General features: G+C 39.1%; 1 non-coding gene across 1 annotated transcript; it reads right to left on the bottom strand.

Moving 5' to 3' along the window:
- Nucleotides 1-1,454: 1,454 nt before the first annotated feature.
- TRNAY-AUA (transfer RNA tyrosine (anticodon AUA)) lies at nucleotides 1,455-1,526 on the bottom strand. The gene has a single exon. It is a non-coding gene; the product is annotated as a tRNA-Tyr (tRNA).
- Between the last annotated feature and the right edge of the window lie 9,366 nt (nucleotides 1,527-10,892).

Genomic DNA, 10,892 nt, shown 5'->3' with positions numbered 1-10,892 from the left:
TAAGCCCATCCATTGCTGGCATAGGCTTTGGAGTACGACAAGCCAAAGTTTACCCTATGGGTGCCTGTTAACTAAAAATATAGGCCTGATATATTTTGCCATGTGAGTATTTGTTTGTGTCTCCCCTAAAGTTCTGTGTTGAAATTGTAATCCCCAATGTGATGATGTTAAGAGATACACCTTTGAGGAGTATTTAGTTCATGAGAGTGAGTCCTCAAGAATGCAGTTAGTGCCCTTATACAAAGAGAACTGGAATCTTGCTTCTTCACTCTTTGCTCTGCACCATGTAAAAATACAAGAATATAGCCATCTACAAGCCAGTAAGTGGGCCCTCACCGACTTGGGATCTGCCAGTCCCATGATTCATAACTGTGAGAAATAAATGTTTTTGTTTAAGCCATTCAGTCTGCAGTATTTTGTTAGAGCAACCCAAATTAAGACAACAGCTCACACATGACCAGCATTTGTGAATTAGTCAGTGAATGATAAGTAGGTTGTAATAACAAGCTACTAGTATGTGCTACTTTTTTTAAAAAAGATACCCAAGTTAAATCATAAAAATAGATCTTTTGGGAGCACTTATATCAACACGATTCAAAGCACTTGACATATATTAACTGATTCAATCTTCACAAGAAACTTATGAAGCCGTTATTATTATTATTATTATTAACACCACCTTGTAGATGATGAAACTGATAAACAAAGAGATCAAATAATTGGTCCAATTATTGATACACACAGCTGGCAAATGGCAGTTAGAATATGCTCTTGAGTTGCCTAACTGCAGACTTTGAGCTCATAACCAGTGCACTAAGCCATCTTTCAAATAAATTTGGGAATGACTGCCAAGTAGATTTCTTCAATAGAACATATGAGAGAAACTAATGAGAGAAACTATTGTGTTTAAGTTTACTGAATCTATAAGATGAGAAATAGTTTATATTTATTATTCTGCATGTATTAGACCATAAAACCTTTGTGTTTTCATAAATCATTTCACAGGATATTCTATGATTTTGCTGTAGGACATGCTGCTCAAGGTATAAAAATTCATTACATAAAAATCAGTCTCATCATCCCTTATGAACATAAAGGGGGAAGTGAGTGATTAGGACAAGATAAAGGTAAAGAGACCATAAAGAGGTCATGTGAGCAACAGTACCAGTTTGACGGTACCTCAGACTTTTCATTTGTATTTTATTGACTGTTGTGAGGTTAACATTTCATTTCTGGATATTTTTAACTATTACAATATCTCTTAGTCATAATGCTTGTCATTTTTCTTTTGTTTCTTTTTCTTGTTTCTTTATGGGAATTTATCCTGTTATTAACAAAAGAAAAAGTGAAAGTGAAGTCATTCAGTTGTGTCCGACTCTTCCACACTCCTCCGTCCATCGGATTTTCCAGGCAAGAATGCTGGAATGGGTTGCCATTTCCTTCTCCAGAGGATCTTCCCAACCCAGGGATCGAACCTGGGTCTCCTGCATTATAGGCAGACGCTTTACCATCTGAGCCACCAAGGAAGTCAAAGATAAGATTAATTCTTAGTCCTAGATATTCTATAGATCTTCCTATGAAATATCACTTATTCCTAAATTTTGTCAATGACATCTTTTATTGTCTATTATTAAGCACTAAATGGAAAGCTAAAGTGTACACCTCCCAGACTGCATTGTAGTCATGAATATCCAGATAACTAATTTTGATGTAATAAAATATACTTGTAAACTACTGTGTATAAAATAAATAAGCCACAAGGATATATTGTATAGCACAGGAAATATAGCCAATATTTTATAACTAAAAATGGAATATAATCTGTGAATCACTATATTGTACACCTGAAACCTATAATACTATATGTTAACCATACTGCAATAAAAATGTATAAAAAATAATAATGCTATTTTGAACTCTTGAGGTATAAACACAAGAGGCATAGTTTCAGAATACAATCTTGTGTTTAACTATCTTTAGTCTCCTTTTCTTGATCTCTTGCTCCCCCAGGAAATGCTTTCTCTCAATCACTGAACTCAGTAAAGTTTTTGTTTTCTCAGGTTGAAGGGAAACCCAAGGGAATAAAGCAAATTCAGAGTGAAAAACTATAGATCTTCTTTCTCATTGATCAAAATTGTGGCAACATTTGTGACAATTTTTTTCAATTGTTAAGATTGCTTAGGTTGTTTGTTGGTATAAAATATGCAACTAAAATCAAGCAATATTTTTAAAGCTGGAAAATACCAATACGAGGCTAACATAATTCCTAATATTAGCATGGTTTTCATTAATGTTATAAAATAAATCATATATATATTCTTTAAGAGAATATATAATTATCACTTTTAACATCTGTATAAAAATTAAGTTGATCTTTATGAATATGCAACTTCACTGAAGTCAGAGAAACTCTTACATCACTTTATTCTCTCAAATAGCAATACATTATACTGCAGATGCTAACTAAGCTTAATAAATATTTGTAGGTTGAATAAATTAATGAATGATCAAAGTTAAATCTTTCTTGAGTCAAATGAACAATTTTTTTCTTTCACATCTTCTACATTGACATAAGGTTTTTAATATTTATGTTTCTTTCTGAAAACTTAATTTCAACTGTAGCTTTCATATGTGAATTTCTCTACATATTCATTTTTAAAAGTTCATATTCTATTGGAATTTTGTTTACTTAGTTCAGTTCAGTATCTTTCAGTCTTCAAAAGTACACTTTTATTGCTATAAGACTGGACAAATCAAGTTCTCAACTCCTTATGTAGACTGCTCATCCTAAATCCTTAGATTACATTTAACACTTATACGTTTAAATTATTAATATTACTTTGAATTTGTAAAAGTTTTTTTAACTAATAGTTCAGATATAGTTCATCCATCCATCTAAAACATAGCATACAGAAAATAAAACTGTTTTAACAAGGAATGCTTTCTTCAGACCAATCTTTCCTTATCCTTCATAAAATATACTAAACAACTAAATTAAGAATAATATATAATTTACCAAAATAAGGTTCATGTGTTCATGCTCAGTCACTCAGTTGTGTCTGACTTTGCAAGACCAGGGACTCTAGTCCACCACGTTCCTCTGTCCACGGGATTCCTCAGGCAAGAATACTGGAATGAGTTGCCATTTCCTTCTCCAGAAAATAAGGTTAAATTGTATTTTTAATAAAATAAAAAAATTCTATGGATTAATGACAAATATACAAAACCTTATATTCCTATTTTCATCATAGCATGTCACACATATCAATTACAGGAAACGAAAGATCATTAGAAGGTACTGTACTATACTAAAATCTATTTTAAACTTCATATTATTAAACTATTAGATACATTTTTAAGTAAGAACAAACATATGAATGACAGATAATAGCACAGCCAGATAGAGACAGAAGTATAATTAAGAAGTAATTTAAGATACAGTTGATACTTTATCAATGAATACTTTATCAAATCAATGAATAAAAAATTTTAAACAATGCATTGAGAACTCACTCACTAATCAGGATTAAAGAAATTAAATAATTTTCTTATTCCATAGCATACAATGATTTTAAGGAGTTCTGCTTCAGACCAAGGTAGAGTAACAACTAGCTCTTTCACCATTAACAGTGAGAAAACTGGACAAAAATACATTAAACGGTTGAGATACAGGAAACAAATCAGTGAGACCCTACATTGCCCTGGATTTCTGTCTGGAAGCACAGTTCAGTTCGGTTCAGTCACTCAGTCGTGTCCGACTCTGCGATCCCATGAATTGCAGCACACCAGGCCTCCCTGTCCATAACCAACTCCCGGAGTTCACCCAAATTCATGTCCATCAAGTCGGTGATGTCATCCAGCCATCTCTTCCTCTGTCGTCCCCTTCTCCTCCTGCCCGCAATCCCTCCCAGCATCAGAGTCTTTTCCAGTGAGTCAACTCTTTACATGAGGTGACCAAAGTACTGGAGTTTCAGCTTCAGCATCATTCCTTCCAAAGAAATCCCAGGGCTGATCTCCTTCAGAATGGACTGGTTGGATCTCCTTGCAGTCCAAGGGACTCTCAGGAGTCTTCTCCAACACCACAGTTCAAAAGCATCCCAGTCCACATCTAAGTTCATGGAGAATGATTTCACTGAGTTAAAGAGTGAAAAGCTGGATTGAGGGAAGTTTAGGTGGCTGGAAACTACAAAGTAATAGTCTATAGATGAGGGTGCTATACAGAAAAAGAGCTCCAGAAGTATGCACAGTGATACATTTAATTCTTTGGCTGAGTATGTGACTATTTTATATATTAAGGACTTTGAAACACTGTTGGACAAAGTTTTAAAACATCTAAAGAAATGGAAAGATAAGATGATGTTTCTGAAGATTTCAAATTGTTGAGATAATTCTACATAAATGAAATAAAGTTGTAATACAATTCCAACAAACAAGCAGGCTTTTTGCAATAATTAGTAAGTTAATTCTAAAATTATAAAGAAATATAAAAGACCACGAATAGTTTCTAAAAAGGACAAAGTTGAAGAACATGCATTACTTGACTTCAAGACATATAATAAAGCTGAAGAAATCAAGACAATTTGTCAAAAATCAATTAACCATACATGTGTAGGTCTATTTTGTTCCTTTGATCCATGCTTTGATCTCTATACAAAGGTTTTTTAATGGGAAAAATGTAAATTTTTCAATAAATGGTGCTAGAAGAACTAGATATAAATATGGAAAAACATAAACCTAGAGCACACAAAAAATTTGTCTCAAAGAGGGTTATATATATAACCATCAGACCTAAAAATATAAGACAACTATTAAAAAGCATAGGACAAGAGGAAACCAGAAGGGAAAGAGACACGTGTACCCCAATGTTCATCGCAGCACTGTTTATAATAGCCAGGACATGGAAGCAACCTAGATGCCCACCAGCAGATGAATGGATAAGAAAGCTGTGGTACATATACACAATGGAGTATTACTCAGCCATTAAAAAGAATACATTTGAATCAGTTCTAATGAGATGGATGAAACTGGAACCTATTATACAGAGTGAAGTAAGCCAGAAAGAAAAACACCAATACAGTATACTAACGCATATATATGGAATTTAGAAAGATGGTAACAATAACCCTGTGTACGAGACAGCAAAAGAGACACTGATGTATAGATCAGTCTTATGGACTCTGTGGGAGAGGGAGAGGGTGGGGAGATTTGGGAGAATGGCATTGAAATGTGTATAATATCATGTATGAAACGAGTTGCCAGTCCAGGTTCGATGCACGATACTGGATGCTTAGGGCTGGTGCACTGGGATGACCCAGAGGGAGGGTATGGGGAGGGAGGAGGGAGGAGGGTTCAGGATGGGGAACACAGGTATACCTGTGGCAGATTCATTTTGATGTTTGGCAAAACTAATACAATATTGTAAAGTTTAAAAATAAAATAAAATTTAAAAAATAAATAAAAAGCATAGGACAAAATGCTTGTGATTTTGGATTAGGCAAAGATAAGGGGGGAAGCATCATTCATCATAGAAAAATCAGTATTTTGGATTTCATTAAAATTCAAAACTTCTGCTCTATAAATGACACACTTAATAAAATAGAAAAAACAATCCAGAGACTGAGAAAAAATGTCCTCAATATATATATATCTAAAAACTCAATTCTATCATCAACATATAAAGAACTTTTACAACTAAATATTTAGAAGACAAAAGCACCTCCCCACCAAAATAGGCAAAGGACTTAATTAACTATCTTAAAAGACATACTCATGACCAATTACTACATGAAAAATGTTCAATGTGATTACTGATCAGACATCTTGGAGTGCAAAGTCAAGTGGGCCTTAGGTAGCATCACTATGAAGAAAGCTAGTGGAGGTGATGGAATTCCAGCTGAGCTCTTTCAAATCTTAAAAGATGATACTGTGAAATTGAAAGTGAAGTGAAAGTGAAAGTTGCTCAGTTGTGTCCGACTCTTTGTGATCCAGGGACTATACAGTCCAGGGAATTCTCCAGGCCAGAATACTGGAGTGGGTAGCCTTTCCCTTCTCCAGGGGATCTTCCCAACCAAGGGATCAAACCCAGGTCTCCCACATTGCAGGTGGATTCTTTACCAGCTGAGCCACAAGGGAAGACTGCACAAATATGCCAGAAAAATTAGAAAACTCAGCAGCGGCCACAGCCTGGAAAAGGTCAGTTTTCATTCCAATCCCAAAGAGTGTGTTAGTCACTCAGCTGTGTCTGACTCTTTGCTATCCCATGGACTGTAACCCACCAGGCTCCTCTGTCCATGGGATTTTCCAGGCAAGAATACTAGAGTGGGTTGCCATTTCCTTCAAAAATGTTCAAACTACCACACAATTGCACTTATCTCACACACTAGCAAAATCATGTTCAATCTTTCCCCGTATCAGGGTCTTTTCCAATGAGTCAGTTCTTCACATCAGGTGACCCAAGTATTGGAGCTTCATTGGAAGTATTAGTCCTTCCAATGAATATTCATGACTGATTTCCTTTAGGATTCACTGGTTTCTAAGATGGCGGAGGAATAGGACAGGGAGGCCACTTTCTCCCAAAAAAATTCAACAAAAAATCATTTGAATACTGAGCAAATGCCACAGAACAACTTCTGAACGCTGGCGGAGGACACCAGGCACCAGAAAGGCCTCCCATTGTCTCCGAAAGGAGGTAGGACAAATTATAAAAGATAAAAAGAGAGACAAAAGAGTTAGGGATAGAGACCTGTCCAGGAAGGGAGTCGTGAAGGAGGAGAAGTTTCCAAACACCAGGAGACACTCTCACCGTCGGGTCTATGGGGAGTTTTGGAATCTCAGAGGGCAACAAAACCAGGAGGAAAAAATAAATAAAACCCACAGATTACAGCGCCTAATCACAACTCCCAGTGGAGAAGTAGCTCAGACGCTCACGTCCGCCACCAACAAGCAGGAGCTGAACAGGGAGACACGGGCTGCATTGCTCAGGGTAAGACCTGGGCCTGAATGCCCTGAGGACAATCTGAGGGAGCTAACGTGAGATAGCAACCCAAACTGTGGGATAGCAAGAGAGAAAAACAAAAAAGATAGAGAGAGAGAACTTTCCTGCAAAAAGCTCTAACCTAAGGCACTGCTGGGCCGCTCACAGAACAAAGGACTGAGGGAATACCAGAGGAGAGCTAGCCGGCTACGGACTGGCCCATCCCCCACCAGAGGCAGAGAGGCATGTGGGTGGCAGCCAGAGCCAGCAAGGGGCAATCTTGGCCCCAGAGATGGCAACTTCTACCAAACTGTGAACAGGCTCCCAGTTGCTAACCAAGTCTTCCTGGGATCGTGGACAGTTGACATCCCCCAGGAGGGTCACAATCAGAGATCAGGTCCCCAGAGGAGATACATGGCACACCTGAGACGATGCTCCCCCTGCGCACCCAGGAAACCGAGCGGCTGGGACCAGGGAGGTGATAAGTCACACTGCCCCACCTGGGGAGAATGCACTAACCAAGCACCTGGTCGCCTGAGCTGCTCAGACCTGGGAAGGGCACAAAACACAGGCCCAACTGAGTCTGTGCCCTTGTGGAGTATCCAAGAACCTGAACCTGAGAGGCTTAGACCTGGGAAGTGTATGCAACCCAGAGCACACTTTAGAGAGTTGCCCTGTAGAGCAACCTGGAGCCTGAGCAGTGTAGACCAGGAAAGCACACACGCCGTGAGTGGGGGCAAACCCAGTGTGGCCCAGACACTGTGAACACTCCCCACACAAGCCAGTGATATTTGTTTGCAGTGTTCCTCCCTCCCCACAGCACAACTGAACAAGTGAGCTTAAATAAGTGACCACCTCTGCCCCCTTGTGTCAGGGCAGAAATTAGGCACTGAAGAGACTTGCAAACAGAAGAAGCCAAAATAAACAGAGGGAACTGCTTGGGAAGTGACAGGTGCAACAGATTAAAACCCTGTAGTTAGCACCGACTACATTGGAAAGGGCCTATAGACCTCGAGAAGAAGTATAAGCTGGAACAAGGAACTATCTGAAACTGAACTGACCACATATTGCCCACAACAGCTCTAGAGAAATTCCTACATATGTTTTACTATTACCATTTTTTAATTTTTTTAATTTTAAGCCCTTATTACCCTTTTAATTCTCATTTTTATAACCTACTATTACCTTGAAAAAAAGACTCTATTTTTAAGGAAATTTCATATATATTTTTTATAATTTTTGAGATATTGTTTTTTTTTAATATTTTATCTTTCAGAGTCTAACCTCTATACTAAAGTTTTAATCTTTGCTTTTTGGTATTTGTTATCAATTTTGTACCTTTAAGGATCCAATCTTCAGTACCCATTTTTACTTAGGACTGTGATTACTGGCTTGATTGCCCACTCCCCCTTTTGACTCTTCTTTTTTCTCCCCCAGGTCACCTCTATCTCCTCCCTCCCCCTTCTCTTCTCTACCCAACGCTGTGAATCTCTTTGGGTATTCTGGGCTGTGGAGAACACTTAGGGAACTGATTACTGGTTAGATCTCTCTCTCTTTTTGACTCCCCCTCTTCTCCTCCTGGTCACCTCTATCTCCTTCCTCCCTCTTCTCTTCTCTATGTAACTCTGTGAACCTGTCTGGGTGTTCCTGCAGAGAGCGCATAGGGAATTGATTACTGGCTAGATTGCTCTCTCTCCTTTTGACTCCCCCTCTTCTCCTTCTGGTCACCTCTATCTACCTCCTCCCTCTTCTCTTCTCCATGTAACTCCATGAACCTCTCTGGGTGTCCCTCACTGTGGAGAATCTTTCCTCCATTAACTTAGATGTTTTATCATTGGTGCAGTATGGATGGAGAAGTCTTGAGGCTACTGGAAGAATAAGACTAAAAATGAGAGGCAGGAGGCTTAAATCCAAAACTTGAGAACACCAGAAAACTCCTGACTCCAAGGAACATTAATCGACAAGAGCTCATCCAAAAGCCTCCCTACACTGAAACCAAGCTCCACCCAAGAGCCAACAAGTTCCAGAGCAAGACATACCACACTAATTCTCCAGCAACACAGGAACATAGCACTGAGCATTAATATACAGGATGCCCAAAGTTACACCAAACCCATAGACACCTCAAAACTCACTACTGGACATTTCATTGCACTCCAGAGAGAAGAGATCCAGCTCCACCCACCAGAACACCGATGCAAGCTTCCCTAACCAGGAAACCTTGACAAGTAACTTGTCCAACCCCAACCACAGGGAGGAGCCTCCACAATAAAGATGAACCACAAACTTCCAGCATACAGAAAGCCCACGCCAAACACAGAAATGTAAACAAGATGAACAGGGAGAGAAATATTCAGCAGGTAAAGGAACAAGATAAATGCCCACCAAACCAAACAAAAGAGGAAGAGATAGGGAGTCTACCTTAAAAAGAATTCAGAATAATGATAGTAAAAATGATCCAAAATCTTGAAAACAAATGGAGCTACAGATAAATAGTGCGGAGACAAGGATTGAGAAGAGTAAGAAATGTTTAACAATGACCTAGAAGAAATAAAAAAGAGTCAATCAATAATGAATAATGCAATAACTGAGATCAAAACCACTCTGGAGGGAACCAACAGTAGAATAACAGAGGCAGAAGACAGGATAAGTGAGGTGGAAGATAGAATGGTGGAAATAAATGAATCAGAGAGGGGGAAAAAAATTAAAAGCAATGAGGACAACCTCAGAGACCTCTGGGACAATCTCATATGCCCCAACATTTGAATCATAGGAGTCCCAGAAGAAGAAGACAAAAAGAAAGGCCATGAGAAAATACTTGAGATAATAGTTGAAAACTTGCCTAAAATGGGGAAGGAAATAGCCACCCAAGCCCAAGAAACCCAGAGAGTCCCAAACAGGATAAACCCAAGGTGAAACCCCCCAGTTTAGTTCAGTTCAGTTCAGTTCAGTCGCTCAGTCGTGTCTGACCCTTTGTGACCCCATGAATCGCAGCATGCCAGGCCTCCCTGTCCATCACCAACTCCCTGAGTTCACTCAGACTCATGTCCATCGAGCCACCCAGCCATCTCGTCCTCTGTCGTCCCCTTCTCCTCCTGCCCCCAATCCCTCCCAGCATCAGAGTCTTCTCCAATGAATCAACTCTTCTCATGAGGTGGCCAAAGTACTGGAGTTTCAGCTAGAGCATCATTCCTTCCAAAGAAATCCCAGGGCTGATCTCCTTCAGAATGGATTGGTTGGATCTCCTTGCAGTCCAAGGGACACTCAAGAGTCTTCTCCAACACCACAGTTCAAAAGCATCAATTCTTCGGCGCTCAGCTTTCTTCACAGTCCAACTCTGACATCCGTACATGACCAGTGGAAAAACCATAGCCTTGACTAGATGGAAATTCGTTGGCAAAGTAATGTCTCTGGTTTTGAATATGCTATCTAGGTTGGTCATACTTTTCTTCCAAGGAGTAAGCGTCTTTTAATTTCATGGCTGCAGTCACCATCTGCAGTGATTTTGAGCCCCCAAAAATAAAGTCTGACACTGTTTCCACTGTTTCCCCATTTATTTCCCATGAACTGATGGGACCAGATGCCATGATCTTCGTTTTCTGAATGTTGAGTTTTAAGCCAACTTTTCCCACTCTTCTCTTTCACCTTCATCAAGAGGCTTTTTAGTTCCTCTTCACTTTCTGCCATAAGGGTGGTCATCTGCATATCTGAGGTTATTGATATTTCTCCCGGCAATCTTGATTCCAGCTTGTGCTTCTTCCAGCCCAGCATTTCTCATGATGTACTCTGCATATAAGTTAAATAAGCAGGGTGACAATATACAGCCTTAACATACTCCTTTTCCTATTTGGAACCAGTCTGTTGCTCCATGTCCAGTTCTAACTGTTGCTTCCTGACCTGCATACAAATTTCTCAAGAG

The sequence above is a fragment of the Bos grunniens genome, chromosome 9, assembly GCF_055505025.1.
Source record: "Bos grunniens cultivar Pamir isolate PY7600 chromosome 9, Bosgru_T2T1.0, whole genome shotgun sequence".
In the NCBI taxonomy this organism is placed as follows: Eukaryota; Metazoa; Chordata; class Mammalia; order Artiodactyla; family Bovidae; genus Bos; species Bos grunniens.
Note: the sequence above shows the minus strand (reverse complement) of the source record. Positions and strands in the feature narration are given on the sequence as shown.